Raw genomic sequence first — 20,026 nt, 5'->3', positions numbered from 1 at the left:
AAAATTTGGATTCTTTATGTCAATATTGTTTCAATTGAAATTGAAACAGGGGCAGCAATGCCCGCTACTTGGAAAAGGGCCGAGACTGTCCCTGTGTACTAAAAAAGGAAGCTCGAATATTCCATCCAATTATAGTTCAACTGGTCTCCTGGACAACTTGCGAAAAAAAATGCAATCAAGTTGTGGGTCAACTTGGGGTTCTTCAAAGCCTGGGCCTACTTTGTGCCAGTCATGTATGCTCGGTGATGAAACTGAGGATCACAAGCTAAATTTCTGCTCAAGGTATGCCAGACCTAGAGCTAGGTGAATTGCACCATTATGTCATTTTTTGGGCTTGAGAAATTGATAAATGCTTTTACATTTGTAAAAGTGATTCTACAGGTCTGATAGTGATTGCTGTATAAAAATGTTTCTTTGTGGCATGGTCTATTTGACAAAGAGCCCTATTATTATGACTTTGGAAGTCTTGGAGTGGGGCCGCCGCCCCTCTCCAAGACCGCCATAAGGAACCGCCCACCATATTACAACTTTTTAAGTCTCTGGCAGGCAGTTTTTGGGTGGTCCCACAGTGGTGCCCATAAAAAAGACATTGCAATGGAAGCGTGAAAGGCTGCTTTTGCAGGGCATGGACTGTCAAGTCTATGCCCTGCAGGAACTGCATGCATGCGTAAACAGGGGCACAACATATACCCCCAACATGCACCCCATTGCCCTGAGGCAATAGAGGGCCCCTCAGGGCCCCCTTTGTTTCCTCACCACCACACTTGTTATGGTAGGCTCAACACCAAGAAAACTGTGGAGGTGAGGAAACTAGCAATACGCTTGGCAGTGCAGCACCAGCAGCAGATTACCAGCCTCACACCACTGCAAGTCTGCCGAGGATCACATATCCTTGGCGGCAGCAGTGGTTCTGTGGTGGTTCGACCACCATAGTCTGAATATGACAGGTGGACCACCAGTTTGGCAGTCCACAGACCGCCAACACGGCTGCAGCTGTCCAATGAACCTCTGTAATAAGGCCCGTAGATTATTTCATTGACTATCAAAGATCAGCACGTACTCTGGGATTGTTTTGCACTTGTCTATTAGTGTTTTAAGTGTTCAATATTTATTTATTGCAATTGCTGGTCTTACATATTGTTATTTATTTTTTTCTACTGATTGTTTTATAATGAACTTTATATGCATTTGTGTTTACAATGACATTTTATGCTCGAACTACGAATAAACTTGAAACTTGATCTGAATAACTCTTCCTTTTTTCTTATGATTCAAAGCAGGCAGCAAAGTGTAGATTGTCAGACTATCTAACACTCATACATATAAAAACCGATTTTAAAGTTACCTCAGATTTTGGGGGGTGATTTATAATTATTTTGTTGCGTTAATATATCTATGTCATTAAAATATATGTAGATATATATAGTTTAATGTTTATTTTAATATTTTTTTCACATAAAAAAGTTATGTTTATATTTAGCAATGATAATGGAATTATGTTGGCAATATTGTTGTAGTCGAGATTGTGTTTGGGGATAATTTTGACAAATCATACGTTTATTTAAATGAAACATTATTTTTGCTTGAAATAATTTTATTTTCATGTTGAGCAAAAAAACAACATTTTTAACAACAATGTTTGTGTTCTTGATATTTGCATTATTTTGTTGAGTATGAAAAGGCGATATTTTTGCTAATAAAAAATAATTATTTGTTTTTTTTTAATATCGATAATATGTGCATCAATATTGTGTCAGTGATCCAGTGCCATAAGTTGCTTTTATTGTGCCTAACTTTACTTAATTCAAGTACACATACTTGACTTCTACTGTGTTACTCATGATAGCTTGTTACAAATTGCAACTTCTTAACCTACAAGGCCAGCTGCAGTTGGTGTTAGCAGTAGCATTGTAGTACTCTGGGGGTCAACTGCCCTAGGGCTAGGTAGGGGGGACTCCATTGCTAATTTTTTCCAGTGTTTATGGGTGGTAGGCGTCAGCACTTTTGTGGGTGCTGGAAGTTTCATTTTACCAGTGGTGCACATCTAAGGAAAAATTGGGCTCCAACTCTTTTGTTTTTACTAAATTCAATACGAATGTTAGCACGTGTCCAGGGGAATTGGATTGTGACTGAGGCAGTAGGAAAGTCACAAAGACAGTTACAATTGGCAGACAGTACACAGGGCCAGACTCGCCATAAGGAACATTAGGAATTTCTGTGGGAGGCTGGAAGGATGGGGGCCGGTTATGTAGAGGTGGGGAACGGTTTTCGTTCTAGGGGACGGTTTTGCAGCTAGGCTGCAATATCTGCCCCCAGTAGCAAAAAAACAGCATTCAAGTGTTCCCAGCCTCCTGGGGCCAGGCAGTGTTTCTCCAAGGGCTGGTCCAAGAAAATTGTATGGACTGGTTTGTGTTCTGACCGTGACCATACCTTGATCATACACCTTCTGCCTAAACCTACCCAGTCCACTGAGAGAATTCATGCTCACTGCCTTAAGTTCTAAGTTCAAACTTCTGCTCAAGTGAGAGAAAATAGAGATCAACTCAAACTAGGTTTGTGTTGGCATACAACACATTACAGTCAGGCCTTTCTATAAGGCACATGTGATTTATGAAATATGGCTGGCTCTGGTGAAACCAACTAAGTTTGTTCAGTAATCTTTGCTGAGTTTGTTCTACTGCTTCACTGTGTGGAGGATTACAAGCATAGCAGAGCCCATCAGAGGCTAAAAGTGCTGAGAAGTGCAGAATCGTTTGACAACTTTGAACAGCACAGAGCACATGTGAAGTATGACCGCTCAGATCAACGAAGCACACCTATGATCCCAGAGAAACCCTCCATTGTAGTGCCCCTGTAAAAATCCTGCAGCTCCAGAGAATGTTTTTTCCTGTGAGGCCTGAGAGCTTTAGTAGTGTAGCGAAGTGAGCCGAGCAGCTTTCCTGTGAGGTGTGACATAACCAAGTAATACAGATCCTGCTAGGACGGAGAAACAAGGACAGTGCAGAAGGAGATCTGGAGAGGTGTGAGATTCCTGAGGAATGCAGTACATGGGCACTGGCCCATGCAGAACCACCCGTATAATGTCTGAAAGACCAGCTGTGCTCCTATGAGTCCTGAGCACTCAAATGGTACAGCAACCCAGTGAGGCCTGACATCCATGAGCACTGCACTGTGAAGGGGATCAGATTTGCAATTTTTACTGTGAGAATCTTGAGTACTAGATGTTCCACAGAAGCATTCAAGGTGCGTTAAAGCAGATATAACTAATTTTAAGTTTGAAAACTTTATTACAGATTTAAAGGTTTTTTACTTTAACAATTATCAACATATTACCAAACAGTATTCGTTCATAGGTATCCAATATTCCTCTTCTTGCTAAAGTGCTGGATAAATGTTTGCAACTTCAACTGAGCCATACATCACTAATTTAAACCTATTAGATGAATTCCAATCTAGTTTCAGGCCAGGGTACAGCACCAAAACAACTATTCTTCACATTGTAGATGATGCTCTTCAAACCCTTGACCAAGGCAAAACCTGTCTCCTAATCCTACTAGATTTATCCTCAGCACTTGACACAGTCAACCACGAGAAACTACTTGAATGCCTCGAACACAGGATTAGAATAGGAGGTGCCATCATGAAATGGTTTGGTTCTTTTCTCCGTAACCGCTCCCAGAGACTCTTAGTTAACAGCAACCGATCTGCTCCCTCCCTGATAACAATCGGTGTCCCTCAAGGCTCAACTCTGTCCCCTACCCTCTTTAATCTCTACCTTGAACCGCTAGCTGAAATGCTCTGCACTGCCAATATTTCCTTTCACATGTATGCAGACGATACACAGATCTACATCAAAATCTAACTGTTTGAATGAGGCTCTGAAGTTAACTGTTTAATGGCTCGCCAGCAATCATCTCAAACTAAATGCACAAAAAACAGGGTTCCTTCTCATATCCCCCCTAAAAACACTACTCACATCCTGGAATGAACTAACTCGATCACAGCACTTAACTGCACACCACCCATAGTTGAATCTGCCAAATCTCTAAGCATAACCCTGTACAGCAACCTGAATATGCGTGACCACATCAACTTGATGGCCAAAACTACGAGGTTCCACCTGAGTTATTTGAGATTACTAAAACCAGTCCTAGAAACTGCAAACATAAAAACCACAGTCCAGGCGTTAGTTATCTCCAGGAATGAATACTACTGCTCAACCCTATCATGCCTACCCAAGATCTCCACTGCCCCCTAACAGTTTGCCTCAACACAGCAGCAAGAATCTTAACAGGCTCAAACAAAGTTTGACCACATCTCTCCGCATCTGAAGGCACTAAACTGGCTCCCCTTTGAAGTTGGTGTCCAGCTCAAACTAGTCTGTATCACGCACAAACCAGTAAACATGAAATCTCCTGCATATCTCGCCAAGAAACTCTTGGTATCTGGGGAAGTCAGAAACTCCTGGTCTGCCATAGACCTTGTGCTCCAGCCATCCTGCTTCCCTAAGGATAAAACCTGTGCCTTCTCTAGGGCTGCACCTAGAACAGGGAACTCATTGCCGTCCTCCATCAGAAGAATCCCTTCTCTGTCAACCTTTAAAAAGGAAGCTAAAACATTCCTAATGAGCAAATTCCTCCCATAAATCTCTTTCACTGCGCACTCTGCTTATTCTTAAAAATCTCTTCTCTGCTTGGTTCCGCCTATTCTTTGTACTGATTTATTATTCCCTCATATGTAATTATGGACTCTCTCTGCATTTCACTGATGTCTCATCACTCATATGTAATTTCTGATTTTCACTGCATTTTGCTGACTTGTCACCCCTCTGATTATTGTATATACCCTGGTTATGTCCGAATGTAGTCATGTCCGTCTATCCATATCCTGTTTTTTACCTGTGTTAAAGCTGTATATAACGTGTTATCCCTGTAATGCTCTCTGATACCCTAACGGGTCACGTTTGCACTTTATAAAACCTTAAATAAATAATTAAATAAATTAAATAGATATGTAAAGAAAGCTAAAATATTCAAAAAATGTCAAACATTTCTTTAATCTAGGACTATATTGTTAAAATTAGACTAATGCTAACAGTTTTAGGGGTTTCATATATGAAGAAAGAGAGACAAGGGAAAGAGTTTAATGATGGTACCTCAAAGTCCATGTCAGAAATTAATATATATATATGTATAGCCACTGAAAAAACACAGGTTTCAGGGACGTTATAGTTAGTGGGACATTTCACTCATACAAAACCAGAGAAATTCAGCCGTTATAGTTAGTTCAGCTAACTATACCTCGCCCCCACAATGCACTGCTGATGACGTCACATATTACATTATTCATGACATGGTCAGTGACATCACTGATGACATTGATGACTTCTGAAATGACATACTGAGGGTGGGCGTAATTCGCGAAGTAGCGCTGTGCGAAGCTACGCGAAGGGCACTTCGCACTACGCGTACTTCACGTAGCACTACGCGAGCTGCGTAGTAGCATGTTCGAACTGTGCAAGATGCGTTTTCAATGATTGCACAGTGCGGAAAAGCATCCGGCACTGTGCAATCATTGAAAACGGCATCTTGCACAGTGCGAGCTGCAGTTTTCTGCTGCTCGAGTAGATTTTTACTCGACCGGCAGCTTTCTCAACGCGAACTGGTAGTTTCTCAACGCGAACTGGTAGTTTCTCATTGCGAGCGGTCACAAGCATGCGCAACCACTCGCAATGAGAAACCTGACCTCCCCGCGTTGAGAATCTCACCGGGATGTCATTTTGCTTGCTCGCGGTCGCGAACATGATGTTGAGGACCGCAAACAAGCAAAAAATGACCGCTGCACTACGCTACGCTGCACTACCCGTGTTTGCACTGTGCTACGTGCGGCTTGCGTAGTGCGAAGTTGCGCAAACTACGCAAGCGTAGCGTAGTGCTTCGCCCAGGGTTACTGATTAGATCTCTGATGATATCATCCAATGACTGTGTGTTTCTGTAAAGTTTAAAAATGTTTTATATATATATAGGCCATGGTGTATTGAAGAATGAGGGGGTTTATAAGTGTCTGAATGGATGATTTAGTATGTGCGCGACTGACTGTATAAGTGAGTGATTAAATGCGTCATACTGAATTCATGGGTTAGTGACTGATACAGACATTCACACAGTTCAGTTTGTCAGTTGGTGTGTACACGGTTGCATGGGTTGGTGAGTAGCTAAATGAGGGTCTATATGGGTTATTGATTGGTTGTCTGAGAATCTCTATGGGTGCCTGAGTATCTGTGGAAGTGGGTGAGGGGTGTGACTATGCATAGAGATGTGTGAGTGTGTGATTCACTAGCTGTATTGGTTCAAGAGTATATCTGTGAAGGGCTGTATGGGTGGGTGAGTGTGTGTATGGGTGTGTTAGTGAGTGAATGGGTGTCTCAGTGGTACATGTGTGAGTAACTACATATGTGAAAGACAGTATATGTGAGTGTTGGATTATATAAATGACTAGATGTGAGAGTGAGTGATTGTGACAGTGGCTGTATGGATGAGTGTGTGCTTGTATTAGATTTTGTCTGAGAGTGTAAGTATGTGTAAGTATATGTTTTAATAAGTGAGGTGGTCTGTGTATAACTGTGGTGTGTGAATAGCTGTATAGGTGAGTACCTCCCTGGGGTGTTAAAAGTAATGTGTGGGTAGTCCCGATCCCCCCCCCCACGCCACCCCGGGCACGCCACCTCCACCAGGGCTTTGAAAATGAAATGCAAGAGGCAAGCGGCCACCTTCCCGGGGGTCTGTTTTAAAAAAAAAAGTAGTTGTGTGAGGGAGCCAGAGCACCCCACATGCTTGGGGACCACCACCTCTTCGGGGCACATACTGATTTCAATGCAGGGGTCTGTAGCGGACTCCCGGCGGCCACCACCTCCCCGGGGCTTTAAATAGTTGGGTGGTGGGCCGCACCCTGGAACCCTTGATGACCCTGGGGACCGCCTCCCCCCAGGGCCGGCTCCTGCAATGCCCTGCGGTGCCCACCCCTGGGACATTGCTGTTTGCGATGGCAGGGCGGGAGCATGGCTCCCACCCTGCCATAGCAAACTCTACTCTGAAAACCTGCTCTCGCTTCAATTAAGCAAAGCAGGATTGCTTTTGCACAAGGGGAACTGCATATCAGCAACTCCCCTTGTCCAAGCAATGCCGGCAGCCGCAGGAGGCGGGGAGGCGGGGAGCTGGCTGGACCGTGGGGGAGCCCCAATGCCCCCACGGTCCAGCCAGCTCCCCTACAGAGAGGCCAAACTCCAGGGATGGGCCCCCTGGGGCCAGAAGTTGCCTGGGACGGGGGCAACGTGGACCCCCTCTCCGTGATAAAAATTAACAAAAAAACAGAAAGGACAACCCCGGGGGATGGGGTCCCCTGGGGCCATAAGATGAGAGGCATGTGGTCACCCTTCCAAAAAAACAACAAAAAATAAGGCTGGCCGGGCCCAAAGGGATGGGGTCCCCGGGCTTTAATTGGCCTCTGGAGGGGGGACACGCAGACCCCCTAAAATTATAATTAAAAAAATACAAGGCTGCCAGGCCCCGGAAGACGGGGTCCCCATGGCCAAAAATGGCCCAGGGAGGGGGGCCACGCAGCCCCTCCCATAAAAAAAATTAAAGAAAACAGAAACCGGCAACTCGGCGGAAGCCCTCCTCCCTGTAGCACTCTGCAAATGCACCCCCTGGCACATTTAAAGATGGGGAACTAAGTCCCCGTGAATACGGAGGGTCCCTGGGGCCCAACTAGCCCACCGGGTAACTCCAGTAAGAGTCACACAGCTGGATTGCAGAGAGGTTGTCCGAGGCCATGCCCCTTTTTACACCACTCTGCAAATGCACTTCATGGTTCACTGCTACTGCGGCAATGAGGTCCACTTGTGCCCTAAAGACCACAGGACACAAGTGGATTTCATCCCTTGATGCTTACTGGAGGCACCTGGTGGGGGGCTAGATGGCCCCCAGGAACCCTCAGGAATAAAGGGGATTTAATACCACAACTTAGAAAGTGCCAGGAGGCGCGTCTGTAGAGTGGTGGGAAAAGGGGGCGTGGTCTTTGTCTACATCTCAGCAATTCCACTGTGTGGGGTTTACTGGAGGTAAGAGTTAGGCTAGTTGGCCCCTAAAGGATCTCCAGCAGCGCAGGGGACTTCAATTCCCATCCAAGAGCGCGCCAGGGAGCGCGTTTGTACAGTGGTGGGCAAAGAGGGCATGGCCTGCTCTGAGAACTTATCAATCATGCTGTGTGGGACTTACTGAAAGTAATAGGAAGGGTAGTTGACCCCCAAAATTTTCCTTGGGGTCCAACTACCCCACTGTTACCTCTAGTTAGTCCCACACAGTGGGATTGATAGGAGGTCTTTGGAGGCCATGCCCCCCTTTCTCCACCACTCTGCACACGCGCCTCGGCAGACTACGGGAGAGGCTTTTGGGGGCCAAGAAGTCCTCCTGGTCCCTCCTGTAAGCCCTACTCAGCGGAATTCCTGAGCGCTGGTCGGAGGCCAAGCACCCTTTCTCCACCACTCTGCAAACACGACTTCTAGTTAAAGAAGTGTTTACAATGTAATAGGTTTCGCATTTGCGAGAAAAAAAGCAATTGGCAGTGTAAATGCAAAATGTTTTACTAATGTTTTTTGGAGTGGAGTGCAGTGGATGTACATTGTGTGTACTTGAATTATGTGGTATATTGTGCATTGAAATTATGTGGATAGAAAGTATGTGGTATTTATTGTATAGGAATTATGTAGAGTGGGATTATGTATTATGGAGAGTAATTATGTGGTAAGGTAGTTTGTGTTGTAGAGTGGTCACCTCAGTTTAATCTTCCTCGTTTCCATTGAAGCTCAACTATGAACTCATTGAGATACAAAAAGAAGGAATCACTGAGGAGCACCTGTGGGCCTCGTCAAAGGTATGAGCCGGGCCACTGGAATTATGTTACTGTTTGGCTGCATCGACTTTCACCCAATTATACATTTTCTACATTAGCCACATAATTCATCTTCTGCTCCCTAATCTGTAGATTAGTACAAAAAGGCCTTGTTTCTAGCTCAAACAGTTTAAACGTTACCAAAAAATGCAGCGACAAGTATTACAGCGTGGTGGAAGGCCCTTTGCAAACCTAGAATGGTCACCTGTTAGGTATTGCTAAATGTGGGTGTTAAATTAGTACTAATGGTGTGCAAGCCACTCTAGCTTCCCTCTGCGCCTCTCTTGCCTCTTTCTGTTTTTCTGTTACTTTTTTTGCACGTTTTTTTCTTGCAAGAGCTGTGCAGAAAGATCCAACAGAGGTGCTGAAAGAGGCGTGAAGGGTGCAGAAAGAACAAGGGAATTGCAGAAAGAGGTAACAGAGGTAGAGAAAGGGGTAAGAGATGTGGATAAACAGAGAGGAAGGGGGCAGAAACAGGAAATAGGGGTGCAGAAGAGGCAAGAGAGGTGCAGGAAGAGAAAAGAGGGGTGAAGAAAGAGACAAGAGATTTGCAGAGAAAAGCAAGAGAGGTGCTGAAAAAAGCAAGAGAGGCGCAGAAAGAAGCAATAGAAGTGTAGAAAGAGGCAACAGAGATGCAAAAGGAGGTACGAGAAGTGCAGAATGATGGAAGAGAAGTGCTGAAAGAAGCAACAGAGGTGCTAAAAAAGTCACAAAAGGTGATGAAAGAGGCAAGAGAAGAGCTGAAAGAAGCAACCGAGCTACAGAAAGAGGCAAGAGTGGTGCAGAAAGAGGGAAGAGAGGTAAAGAAAGAGGCAAGAGAGTTACACTTATAGGGAAGCGGGATACAGAAAGATGCAGGAGGGGTGCAGAAAGAAGCAACAAAGGTGCCGAGAGAGGCAAGAGAGGTGCAGAAAAAAGCAAGAGAAGTGCAGATAGAGCTAAGAGAATTGCTGAAAGAACCAATAGAGGTTTAGAAAGAAGTAAGAGAAGTGCAGAAAGAGGCAAGTGAGGTGCAGAAAAAAGCAAGAGCAGTGCAGAAAGTACCAACAGAAGTGCAACAAGAGGCAAAGGGGGTACAGAAAGAGGTAGGAGAGGTGCACAAAGAGGCAAGAGAGGTGCAGAAAGAGACAGGATGGTTGCAAAAAGGATGAGAAGTACAGAAAGAGGCAAGAAATTTGATGAAAGAACATCAGAGGTGCAGAAAGAAGCAAGAGATGTGCAGAAAGAGGCAAGTGAGGTGCAGAAAAAAGCAAGAGCAGTGCAGAAAGAACTAACAGAGGTGCTGAAAGAGGCATGAAGGGTCCAAAAAGAGCAGGAAAAGTGCAGAAAGAAGTGCAACAAGAGGCAAAGGGGGTACAGAAAGAGGTAGGAGAGGTGCACAAAGAGGCAAGAGATGTACAGAAACAGGCAAGAAAGGTGCTGAAACAGGGAGTAGGGGTGCAGAAAGGGGCAAGAGATATGCAGAAAATAAGCAATAGAAGTGCTGAAAGACACTTGCGAGGTACAGAAAGATGCAAGAGATCTAAACAAAAACAACAGATGTGCTGAAGGAGGCACATGAAGTGCAGAAAGCAGCAAGAGAGGTACAGAAAGAGGCAATAAAAGTGCAGAAAGAAGCAACAGAGGTCCAGAAAGAGGCAAGAGGGGTACAGAAAGAAGAGAGAAGAGTGCAGAAAGAAAAAAAGAGGTGCTCAAAGAGGCAAGAGGGATGCAGAAAGAGGCAAGAGCAGTGTAGAATGAACCAATAGAAGTACAGAAGGAAGCAACAGAGGTGCAAAAACTAGGCACAAGGGGTTTAGAAAGAAGGAAGAGATGTGCATAAAGAAACAACAGTGGTGCAGAAAGAGAAAAGAGTACTGCAGAAAGAGGGAAGGGAGGTATGTAAAGAGGTAAGAGAGTTGCACAAATAGGGAAGAGGGATGCAGAAAGAAGCAACAAAGGTGCCAGTAGAGGTGCAGAGAGAAACAAGTGAAGTGCAGAAAGAAGCAACAGACGTGCAGAAAGATGCAAGAGTGGTACAGAAACCAGCAAGAGCAGTGCAGAAAGAAGCAGGAGAATTGCTGAAAGAAGCAACAAACATGTAGAAAGAAGCAAGAACAGTGCAGAAAGAACCAACAGAGGTGCAAAAAGAGGCAAGAGTGTTGCAAAAAAAGGTGGGAGGGATGCACAAAGAGGCAAGAAATGTACAGAAAGGCAGGAGGGGTGCAGAAAGAAGGCAGAAAAGTATTGAAAGAGGCAAGAGAATTGCTGATAGAAGCAACAGAGGTATAGAAAGAAGCAAGAGAAGTGCAGAAAAAGGCAAGTGAGATGCAGAAAGAAGAAAGCGCAGTGCAGAAAGAACCAATAGAGGTGCTGAAAGAGGCAAGTGAGGTGCAAAAAGAGGCAAGAGATCGGCAGAAAAAAGCAACAGAGGTGCTGAAAGAAGCATATAAGGTGCAGAAAGAAGCAAGAGAGGTACAGAAAAAAGGAAGAGAAGTGCAAAAATAAGTAACACAGGCGCAGAAAGAGGCAAAAAGGATGTGCAGAAAGACATAGGAGGGATTCAGAAAAAGGCAAGAGAGGTGCAGAAAGAGGGAAGGAGGGTACAGAAAGAGGCAAGAGAGGGTACAGAAAGAATTAAATGAGGTGCAGAAAGAGGCAACAGACGTGCAGAAAGAGGAAGAGAGGCATAAAGTAGAAGAGAATTGCAGAAAGAGGCAAGAGAAGTGCAGATAAAGAAAGACATTTGAAGAAAGAAGCAACAGAAATGCAGAAAGAGGCAAGAAAGGCACAGAAGGAAGCAAGAATGGCTTGTACACCAATAGTACCAATTTAACACCCACATTTAACAAGTAACAGGGGACCATTCTAAGTTTTCAAAGGGCCTTCCACTACGCTGTAACACTTGTGGCTGCATGTTTGGTAATGCTTCAGCTGTTTGAGCTGGAAACAAGGCTTTTTTTGTTCAAATATGCAGATTATGGAGCAGATGATGAATTATGTGGCTAATGCAGAAAATGTACAATTGTGAGAAAGTTGATGCAGCCAAACAGTTGCATAATTCCAGTCGCCATGCTCATACCTCTCACTAGGTCCACAAGTGCTCCTCAGTGATTCCTTCATTTGTTGTCTGAGTTCATAGTTGAGCTTCTATGGAAACGAGGATGACTAAACCTGAGATTACTACTCCACAACACAGACTATCATACCACATACATTCTCTCTATAACACATGATCCCACTCTGCATAATTCCTATACGCTAAATGCCACATACTTCCTATCCATATAATTTCACTTCACAGCATACCACATAATTCCACTACACACAACGTACATCCACTCCACTCCCAAAAACATTAGTAAAAAAAGCTTACATTTAACAACGTCAATAGCTCAATCTATCGTAAATGTGAAACCTATTACATTAGAAACATTTCTTTAACTAGTAGTCATGTTGGCAGAGTGGTCGAGAAAGGGTGCTAGGCCTCCAACCAGCGGTCAGGAATTCTGCTCCATAGTATTTACAGGAGGTACCAGAAGGGCTTCTTGGCTCCCAAAGTCCCTCACGAGTAAAGTGGTCTTCATCCCCCATCCCTTATCCAGTAGTCGGCCAGGAGGTGCGTTTGCAGAGTGGTGGAGAAAGGGGGCATGGCCTCCGAAGATGTCTTAGCAATCCTACTGTGTGGGACTTACCGGAGGTAACAAGATGGGTACTTGGCCCCAAAGGACATGCTTGGGGTCCAACTACCCCTCCTATTACCTCCAGGAAGTACCACACAGCAGGATTGCTAAGTTATCATAACAGGCCATGCCCCCTTTGCCCACCACTCTGCAAACATGCTCTCTGGCACGCTCTTCAATTGGGATTGAAGTCCCTTCACTTCTGGAGTTCCTTAGGGGCCAACTCGCCTACCTCTTACCTCCAGTAAGCCCCAAACAGTGGGAGTGCTGAGAGGTAGACACAGGCCATGCCCCCTTTCTCCACATTTCTGCAAATGCACCTCCTGGTGCATTCTATGTTGGGGGATTAAGTCCCCTTGAATACTGAGTGTCCCTCGGGACCAACTAGCCCACCAGGTACCTCCAGTATGTGCCACACACGAGTAAAAATCGAGCGGCAGAAAACAACAGCTCGCACTGTATGAGATGCCATTTTCAATGAGTGCACACTGCAGACAAGCATCCGGCACTGTGCAATCTTGCGAACAGCGCACTACGCAGTTTGCATACAGTTATGCCTATCTTGCGTAGTGCAAAGTGCACTTTGCGTAGCTACGCGTAGCGCAACTACGCAAACTACGCAAACTACGCCCAGGCTTAGTTTTAACCTATAGCTTTCAGGGAGTTCACACTTTAGTTCTTTTTCAGCAAGATAATCCACAGAGCTGTAGTTTCAGATGGTGCAGTCAGGCCTTAGAAATCTTTGCACAGCAAAACCTCTCAACAGGACACTTCTTGCTTCAGTAAGTTTCAAGCAGCAGTTCTTTGGGTCAAGCAGGAGGTCACTTCTGATCAATAGAAGTAGGGTAACTCCTCCAATATATGACCACATCCTGTAGATTGTGGCATTAATTTGTACCAGAGTGCATCAAATCTTCCAAATCCATAATGGCTGAATTTGCAGCAAGGAGGTAAGAGCTGTGTGAGAGTGAAGTAGTGTGGCTCACTGTGAAGTAGTGTGGCTCACTGGTTAGAGGCGGCAGACCCGAGAGCAGAGGACGGCCCGGGACCAGGGTTCGATTCCCGGCGCGGCAGGTTTCTGGACCAGGGTCAGCGGACTCGATAATTCTCTCGCCTCGGTGCCCACTCTGATCAGCGATCACACTCGGCAACTCTGGGCATTAGCTTGCCTCATCTTCACTAACGGCCCCACCAGACCGCCGGGGATGCCTGGTCTCACCCTGGAGATACCCATTAAGGGACCATCTCTCAGGGAAGCCAGGAAGGGTTTCGCAGCGGTCGAAGCGCCTTGGGACCCTACGGGTAAGTAGTGCGCTATATAAATGCCTATACATTTACATTTACATTTACAGCTGGCTAAACACACCCCAAGGATGGCTAATTTACTTAGACTCTCCCCTGCATCTGCTCATACCTTCCTTAATCCAACCATCTGCCTAAGGTGGGAAGTTCAGAGTTGTAAATAACACTGTTCTCTGCTCTGCTCTTTGAAGAACATAGTTTACGACTCATCCCCCTGGCCTTGCATTCCTATGGAACAGCGCACTGCCCTGCCAGCAGAGCTGGTTAACCCCCGGGGCTCTTTATCACCTCTTCAAGGCAGCCTTGATAATCCGCTTAACTCTTACAAATCTGGGCAGACCACTGGAAGGCTGATTTTGGACTTACAAACAAGAAAGTCTTATAACTTTTTGTATGTACACTTTAGGAGAAGTTCAACAATATGATATTGTTGGATTTACTAATACTATTCTGGGAAGTCTTTAAATTGCATTTCTAGCCCTCTCCTATCCAGAGTTATTAATCAATAACTTCCTACCATGTTAACCTATGTAACAGGGGATTTGCAATGGGAAAATGACTAAGGCCATTTTTCCAACACCAGAACATACAAAAACATATAAGTACTTGTATTATATCTACAGGAACCCCACCCCATGTGCAACTAGGGGAGACTTCAGGGGTTCTAAATTTGTAGAAACATTGCAGATTCTCCCTCCTCAGTACTTCTAGCATCAAAGTTGAATTTGAGCACCACTTTACCCCAAAGCGGGAGTGAAATGTGAAATTTCACTTAAACCAGGCCATATAAAACTCATTTTATCAGGATGTACCTTATACATATCTGACCCCCTACCTCTGGGACACCTAGAGGAGACCCTGGGGGTTCCTAATATGCCAAAACAGTGTAGGTTATCAGTTTCTAAGTGCCTCAAACTGCAAAGTCGAGTTTGGGCACAAAGTACTTTTTAAAAGCAGTCCTGGCACCCAGGGCTGCTTTTAAACTGACCTCAGGATTCAGCAGTGCACACATGCAAGTACAAAAAGAGTGGCTGGCCTCTAAACTGCCATGCCCTAGGGTACTAGGGACTTTTAGGTAGTTGCAACCCCCCTGTCTTATTATATGCTAGGGGCTTATAGGGTAGGTAATGCCAATCACAGGGGTACCCCACCATACCATTGTGTACCCTAGTGTATGTAGGGGTTTTGACTGTATTCTAATGTGTCTCTTTCAGCATAGCAATGGTCCTGGGCCTGGTTAGGCAGAGTCCAGGGTCAGTCAGAGTCAGTTACCACCAGTATCAGTCAACAAAAATATGGGGGGGCCCAGGGCACATGATGACTTTGTAACAGCATCCAAAAAACAAAGTAGGGTTTGCAATGGCAGGGTGGGAGCCCCACAGCTCCCACCCTGCCATAGCAAACAGCAATGTCCGGGGAAACGGCACCCCGGGACATTGCTCGAGCTGGCCCTGATGGGAGGCAGTCCCAAGGGCCATCAAGGGCTCCAGGAGGGGGGGCCACGTGGGCCCCTTCCTTCATTTTTATAGCCCTGAGGAGGAGGTAGTACTCGGGGCTTGGGGGGCCCCGCGAGGCCCCCTTCATTATTTAAAAAAGCCCCGGGGAGGTGGTGGTCCTTTGGGCATGAGGGGAGTCACGAGGCCCCACCTCTTTATTTAAAGAAGCCCCGGGGAGGCTGTGGTCCACAGAGTTGGGGGGCCCCCTTTAATTATATAGCCCCGGGGAGGTGATAGTCCCTGAGGCTTGGGCGGCTGGGAGGCCTCCCTCATTATTTAAAGAAGCCCCAGGGAGGTGGTGGCCCCAGGGCTGTGGAGGGGCTGCTTGCTCCCACATATAATTACATAAGCCCTGGGGAAGTGGCGGTCCCCGGGTTTGCAGGGGCCTCCATGGGACCCTGCATACATTATGAATATTGCCCCTGGGACCTGGCCCACCCGGGGGCTTAAGGATAACGAAGCACCGGAGCAAGCGCTTCATTTTTTTTAATCTTCTTGCCTGTATTCACTAAACCAGTGCAAATTCGGCCAACTCTTTTTTTAAATGCTTTTTTGGGCCTGGGGTTCCTTGTGGGGCCCCCTGAGCAGGCCTAAGGGGTCTGGGTGTTCCTACCCTGACCTTTTTTCTTAATTTTTAACCTTTTTTCCACTGTTTTCTTGTCACTCGGTTACAGAGTCACAAGATGGATGCCAACACATTCTGGTTTAGAGTGTTGGCAGCCAATAAGAGTGAAGTCAGGACTCCTTGGTGCTCAGATATCGGTATTTTTATGTTTTTTAATTTCGCAGGAACTAATGAACAAATTTATAGGAAAGGTCGCTTTCTGAACCAAGAGCTACCTGTTTCCTAAATTTGGTGTAATTCCATTCAGCAGTTCATGCTGTAGCTGTGTCTAAACTTTCCTACGGAAATTAACATGGGGAAAATGAGTTTTAGGACCCCCCTTTTTTCTCGGCCCCCACTTGACGAATCACCCCAAAACTTTCAAGACAGGAGCTGACCAGAGCGGGCCAATCATTTTGAAAGGTTTGCAAAGTTTCGTCAAAAGGCGCTAAAGATATTGGCAAAAGAAAAAAAGCTTTTTTAATAGAAACAAGATCCTAACTATAACTACCTACTGGTGACCACCAGTAGGATATATATATGCATATATGCATATAAGGGCACTAGTTGCTCGAAACGTGTCATCAGAGGAGGTGTGAACAATAAAGAACATCTTTCCATCTCTCTGGCGTCCGTTGCCGAGAGTAGGTCTTGGAAGTAGTTTTCGTTGTAAATATATATATATATAGGTTTCAGGGGTGTTATAGTTAGTAGGATATTTGACTCATATAAAACCAAAGAAATTCGCCCGTTATAGTTAGTTGAGCTAACTCTAACTCGCGCGCCTGCAATGCACCACTGATGACGTCACATATTATTTCACTCACAACATAGTCAGTGACATCATCGATGACATCACTGATGTCATCATCCAGTGAATGTGTGTTTCTGTAAAGTTGAAGATTTTTCATATATATCTATGCCAAGGTTTATTGAAGAATGAGTGGATTTACAAGGGCCTGAAAGGATTATTTAGTAGGTGCGTGACCGACTGTATCAGTGAATGAGTGAACGTGTCTTACTAAATGCATGGGTTAGTGACTAAACTGTTTGAAAGTCTGTATTAGTCTCTCAGTTGGTTTGTAAGCAACTGCATGGGTTAGTGAGTAGGTACATGAGTGTCTATATGGGTTACTGATTTGTTGTCCGAGTATCCGTATGGGTGCCTGAGTGTCTATGTGGGCGGGTGAGGGGTGTGTGACTCTGTGCATAGATGTCTGAGTGGGTGATTCACTGGTTGTAGGGATTTAAAAGTGCATATGGGAAGGGCTGTATGGGTGAGTTAGTGTGTGTATAGGTGGTTTGGTGAGTGAATGAATATCTCAGTAGTATATGTGTGACTAACTATATATGTTTTAAGTCACTATATGTGAGTGTTGGAGTATATAAATGACTATACATGAGAGTAGCTTATTTGAAGAGTGGGTGTATGAATGAGTGTTTGCTTTTGTCAGTGATTGTGTAAGACAGTAAATATGTGTTAGTATCTGAATAAATAAGTGATGATGTGGTGTTTATAAATAGTGGAGTTGGTGAATGTGAACTGTATATATTAGTAAATGGGTATGTGATTGATTCTTTGCATGACTGACTAGGTGTGTGAGTAACTCTATGGATGAGTGGCGAAGTGTGACTGTATGTATAGGTGTATGAATGCATATTATAGTACTGTATTGATGAGTAACTGCAAGTGACTGTATGTGTATGTAGACCTAAGAAATAGTCGGTGGTATGTAGTATCTGGCTTTTTTGTATGTATGGTTTCAAAAATATTAGTCTGCATTTTAGAGTGGGTCTATCAAACTTTATATAAGGGCATCACTATGTGCATTAGAATATCACGTGGATGATGTCACTGACCATGTCATGAGTGATGTAATATGTGACGTCATCACCAATGCATTCCGGGTACGCGAGTTATAGTTAGGTCAACTAACTATAATGGGCGAATTTCTCTGGTTTTATATAAGTCAAATGTCCAACTAACTATAACCTCCCTTAAACCTATGTTTTTTCAAGGAATTTCAAAGTTTTTTAAATGTTAATTTCATATTTTAATGTTTCTAAAACCAATATTATTCAAATTATTTTGTAATATTTTGGAACTCTATTATACTTCTTTTTTTAGCTTTAAAAATTATGTAATGTTTTATATCTTCCCCCAAAAATATGTATATCTTTTTTTTTTTTTTTTAGAACACTACACTCCCATACTGGAAGTGTACCAAGCTCCATCACCATGCAAATCCTACCTGCCATATTGATAAACTCGTAAATGATGTGCATTTTGTATCCGACGGGTTAATGGCACCACGGCCCGCGTAACATCATATACGTATGAGGTTGCTCCAGCTGCTACTTTGGTACCCAACGGGTACGCAGTACCAAGCCGCGTGTTACGTCATGTACGTATGGGGTCACGCCCGCTGCGCGTTGCGTATGCGACGAGTGCACTGTGTAACGTCATAGACCTATGGTGTCACGCCGAGTACGACATTCCCTCATATTTTGTATGTCTCAAAACTGTATCTAAATAACTTTAAACTGTATATGAGAGCAAGCGATAATCTAAAATATTTTAAACATTTATATATTTCTAACTGTAATAAACTTATATTATGATAAATATATTTTCTTAAAATCTTGTTGGCTCCAGCCTCCTTTGCACCCTCGATGCCCGATTGCCATGTGACCTTAAAAAAGCATTTTATTAGTTCATAACATTTTCCATTGTAACAGTTGGAGGACCCCACCCATTATAGTCATTCTCTGTACAGCGTTTGATGAGACACACCCCTTCTGCTTGGAGAGCTTATTAAAAGCGTTTTTTGCTCTGTACACATATCTTATACTACACACAACATGCAACGATCATTTTAATCAATATTCATGGTCTGTACATTAGCCCTCAAAGTGTGATGACCATGCATCTCAAACATTACATCAAAAATCAAATATGTGATACAAAACGCCCCTAGTGTGTGTGTGCACATTATTGTGCAGCCTTTTGGCCTGGGTATTTGTGGTTTGAAGGGCTATCATCAGCCACGGGCAGAGTGCACAACCTAGATCACATGTGACAAACAGTAAAGAGTAATGTGTAGATGTGTGTTGCTGTATGCTCTGTTGTGAGACTTTACCAGTATAGTAGTGTGTCATATGTGAGACATTCAGATTCACGAGTGACATGCATTGCTTGACTGCAATGAGCATTATCACTATGTCTGACGTAGCCTCACTGCCGATAACAACACTTTCAATAATACCGCACACCATTGACATGCGTGTCTGAGCATATCTACAAGCTTGACATCGAAATCTGATATTGGCCATTCAAAGTTTTTGAACCTCATCTCATTAGCGATAGTTCCCGGCCTCCTGGTACATGCTACATTAATGTAAATTGAGCATTCTGCGACGTCAAAACTGCAACAGAAACACACATAAGTACACTTCCTGGCCAGGCAGGAATTGAACAAAGCCCAGCTCCCTGGAACAATCATTCACACCCCTACTCTGGTTTGGCGTATGCAAGCCCAGCCCACTTTGCATACGTATAAATAGAATAACGACGACGTCACATGTCCCACTCCTTCTACACTGTCTCAGGTGATATGGCCGCAACCACCTCGCATATCACAATGCACAAAACAAAAAAAAGGATCCATGAGGTGTACACTATCCTGACAATCAACACTAAATATGAATTGTGAACCCTACTGGACGTCGTGTTTTGAAAGGGATCCATGAGGTGTACACCATCCTGCAATCAACACTGCATCTGAATTGTGAACACTACTGCCCGTCGTGTTTGGACACACAACAATAACAGCAGGTAAGCAGTGGGGCCTGGATGCACAAGAGCTGCAATTGAGTGCAGTGCTATGGGAGGGGTGGGGTACATTAGCCTGAGTGCGCAGGTGTGAACAAGCGATGTTGGCGTGCATCATGATGTGATCTATGACCTCATTAAGTGACATCTCTGTCTAATTTTAAGGACTTGCTGGACCACA

At 44.5% G+C, this 20,026-nt stretch overlaps 1 protein-coding gene across 1 annotated transcript in view; it reads left to right on the top strand.

Annotated features, from left to right (window-relative positions):
- The window catches only part of LOC147733211 (mucin-5B-like), a 1,334,855-nt gene that overhangs the window by 723,692 nt on the left and 591,137 nt on the right, over positions 1-20,026 (top strand). The gene's annotated exons all lie outside the window — the stretch shown is intronic.

This window comes from Lissotriton vulgaris, chromosome 2_1 (assembly GCF_964263255.1).
Source record: "Lissotriton vulgaris chromosome 2_1, aLisVul1.2, whole genome shotgun sequence".
Lineage (NCBI taxonomy): Eukaryota > Metazoa > Chordata > Amphibia > Caudata > Salamandridae > Lissotriton > Lissotriton vulgaris.
Note: the sequence above shows the minus strand (reverse complement) of the source record. Positions and strands in the feature narration are given on the sequence as shown.